The following is a 4,147-nucleotide window of genomic DNA, read 5'->3' on the forward strand; positions in this document are numbered from 1 at the left end:
CAATTCCAGCTTCTAAGTGACGACCTGGGGTGACGGGACGTCACCTAGGTGATAACTTATCAACCCAAGTCGTCACCCATGAAATTCAACAATTTCCATTCAGATTCGAAGGGGTATTTGGTCTTTTCCCTCACCTCCCACGACTTAAATTATCAAAAAAATACGTGCATGGCCATCATAAATCAATTTTAAAAACCCTTAATCCTCTCCACTCTCAAGAACAAGAAAATCAGGGTTTCTTCTCAAGATCATCTCCCAAGAACAAGATTAAAGCTCTTCATTAACAAAACCAAGAAATTATAATTCCCAATCCAAGAACGTTTAAGAAAAGTTAATTCTCTTTTAAGATCAAGGCGTTAAGGTATGTTAGATGTTCATCCATGGGCCCTTCTCACCTATGGAGTCCAAGAATCCATTTTTAAGATTTAAATCAGGAGTTAACATGTTTAAAATAAACTATGTCCATGAACACTTGTGGTTTTCGATTATACATGATGTTTACAAGGAGTTGTTGTTAAAATTAAACTTTAAACGTTGGATTGATGTTGTTTTCATGTTAAATCCCTAAATTATGGTTTAGTATTATAGCCATATAATTATCATATGTTTTAAACTATTCCCATGCTTAAGTCATGCATTGCAAGTGGTTGATGAAATGCCTCAAAGAATGAGTTTTAAATATTGACTACATGTCACCTCAATGTTTTAGTATGATTTTGCTATTATTGCTATCGAGTCCTGGGGGTTTGAATACCCAAAATTTAGCTATTTTACTTAGTTTTCAGTACCCACAGAATGATTTCATAATATACCATGAGCATTATCAGTTCCGCCAGTCATCATAATCAGTTAAACTTAGATCATTTCAGAATTCAGTGTCCTTTAGTTGGGAGTAGGATTTATCACCGAGCAAATGCAAGGATGGTGGCTTCCCGTCAGTTAGGTAGAGTCGTTAGTAGCAGTCCCTGTGTTCTAGAACTGCGTAGCCAGCGTAAGATGAGGAGTCACCCATCAGATTAGACTTGACTACCTCCCAGGGGCCATCCGTCAGATTAGGCTTGACTCCGCCCAGGTGTCACCGGTCAGTTTAGGCTTGACATCCTAGTTTTTTAGTAGCTTAGTGGATCCACATAGCCATTGTTAGTACCCGTGGCATTGTACTAACACCCTTTTAATTGGGGTTACAGGTTGAACTCCAATCAATTCAGAGCAGGGCACGTCGGTTAGATGATACCTCCCACAGTCTCAGTTCAGTATTCAGTATACTTCAGTTCAGTCTTGCATTGACCATAGCATACAATTATCAGTTATTCAGTTATCAGATTTTAGTATTTCATCTTACAAACTATTTTCAGAATCATGTTATATGCTTGGTCATGCATTCTCAAATCTTACAACTTTCACTCATTAATATTCACTAATCTCATGCTAACCAGCCAGTCTTTGCTTCATACATGTTCACTAAGTTATCTCATATTGGTCAGATAGTTATTACTTCATGTTCAGTTATCCCATGCTATTCATTTAGACAGTTATTATTCATGCCATGAAACCATGCATATTAGCCTACCTCATTTAGCATACCGGTTTATTTAAAGTACTAATCGCATACTCGTTTCTTGCATTATAATGTTTCATATCATAGGTTCAAATGCGTAGGTTCTCGATCGTACCTAGTTAACCCAACGCACTAGTAGCAGCGGCAGTGGTGAGTCTTCATGTTCCAAGGATCAGTTATGTTTATTTCAGTTTCTCAGTTTTAGAAGACAGTCAGAGTTAGTTGGGGGCATGTCCCATCAACTCCTCAGTTATTCAGTTAGAGGCTTTCAGACTAGTATAGACAGTTAGTCAGTTTTCAGTATATTTTAAGATGTTAACATCATGTTTCAGTATTGATTATAGTTTTTAAAACCTTATGGCATTTCTGTTAAATTTCACACATATTTTCTTTGAGATTTTATTCAGTACTCACAGCAGGTACCAGTCATGGGTTAGCTTGTGGTCTTTTGGGATCGTAAGCACCGTGTGGCGACTAGGGTGTACTTTCGTATCGTTACAAACTTGGTATCAGAGCCTAAGGTTTTAAAGTGTCCTAGGGAGTTTGAAAGCCGAGTTGAGTTGATTATTGTGCATGGGTGTGAAGCGCACCACACTTATGGACAAGAGTGTACAAGACGTTTTAGGAAAAGTTTTCCTTCTTTCATGTCTCAAATCGCGCTATAGAAAGATCCTGTAAGAAAGTTATACAGATTCTCATTTTGCTATATTCATGCCAGCCCTGCCTTATTTTCAAGGTAATAGAAATAATCAAGCTTAAATCTCTACAGATAGAGTTTTCTCAATCAGTCCCCATAGACAGTTATGGGATTGCCCGTAGGCTCAAACGTATCCCATCAGTTTTGTTATGTTCTAAAGTTTTAATGATTTTATTCATGATCATGAAAACTCGTGCACTAATCCAAAGTTAGATGTACCCTCAGATCCCTTCTCAGAATCCTATGATAGCATATGACCTAGAGTTGAAAGCACAAGCCCAGGAGTTTAGCAGTAGTAGAGTGGGGATAGTGTTATCCGAATTCAGTTGATTTTGCATTCGTGGGGCTAGTTGTATGAAAGGTGAATTAGTAGGCTTGAAATAGTGTATGCAAGAATTTAAGTTTAGTATTCAAAGTTATATGTGTTGTTGATGTTAGTGTAGTGGCAATTCTCATGGTGTGGGAAAAATATAAGTTTAGAGATGCGACATTTGAAGGCTATGATGAAAGTAGTATGGTTATTAAAGATTTGTGGATATCCTTGTTATGTGATATAATCTAAGTTTGAATCTTTGAAGGTTGAGCTAATAGAAAGAGGAGTGGAAAATTCTAAGTTAGTTAGTTCTTAAGTTGTTACATAATATATTTGGGGATATAGAAAGTTAAGAGTTCTATCTCAGAAGAAAGTATCAATAGTATGGTTTTACACTTTTAGGTTCAGTCCTTCATGGTGAGTTTAGTGATTATGTGCATTATTATACCCCAGATTCTAAAGTAAAGTGGTTTCAGTTCAGTTTAGAAATGTTAATTAAGCGGTTCACAGACTTAGAATGATGGCCTTAAGCTTAGAGGGAGATGACAGAACAAGTAACCAAGTCAAGCTTTCAAATTTTAGTAGTAATGTCAGTGTGTTGTAGAACAACACTAGGGAGGATGATGCCCAACTCATTCTTATCTCAGTGTAAGGTTTCTTAGTCATCACAATATCTACTCATGCCTTACATATCAGCCCTATGATCATAGCTCATATTCGTGCACTTTATAGAAAATCATGTACACTTCCAGTAGTAAAAAGAGTTTCAGTTCACCCAGTAGTCCGAATTATATTCCATGAAGTTATGAACTCCAAACTCAGGTCATGCATCTCCTGACTCATGTATTCATGCTTTACAGTATATTTTGTTCCAGTACTCATGCTACACTCTTAATGATCAGCGAAATTCAGATTTATGTCATGTACATCCTTAGTTTAGATCTCTTGATGAATTTGTTATGTTGATATTCTATTCCTCGGGCTTCTTTTAAGTATCAAGTTCTGTATAGTATTCATTCATGCTCCAGGTCCTCATATTTTAGTTTTTCAGTGACCCCTCCTTATGAAATAATGTAGCGATGAGCAATTGTTTAGATAGGAGAGAGTAAATGTTTTATGTTAAGGAAAGATTGTTGCATTCTTGTTTTACTCGAGGCTATAGTTATGAAGATAGGCTTGAATGTCATGTTGGTGTGTAAGTAGATAAATGCATTACGTGTTAGTGAATGGCTAGTAAGAGGTTGTATTTAGTTGTTGAAGGGTAAATCAGAATTTTTCATGAGATGAGAAGTTGTGAAACTGCAGAGTGTATTGAATTCATGACTCAGACTAGTATTACAATGTTATGTGTGTATTTTATAGATTCATCTAAGCTTGAACACAATGGGGGAATTCAGTCCAGCTCAGACCTTAGTAGATAGAGTTATCAGTGCCCATGTGAATATTTTCAGTAGTCTCAGGTGTAGTGCAGTATTAAGGTGGGAGGTACAGTTGAGATAGTATTCGAGGAGTATGTTTAAGCTTGAAAATAAGTAGTTGCAGTGCATAAGGATTAGTAGCTCTATCCTAGTTGATGTTT

This window comes from Capsicum annuum, chromosome 7 (genome assembly GCF_002878395.1).
Source record: "Capsicum annuum cultivar UCD-10X-F1 chromosome 7, UCD10Xv1.1, whole genome shotgun sequence".
NCBI classification, from domain to species: domain Eukaryota; kingdom Viridiplantae; phylum Streptophyta; class Magnoliopsida; order Solanales; family Solanaceae; genus Capsicum; species Capsicum annuum.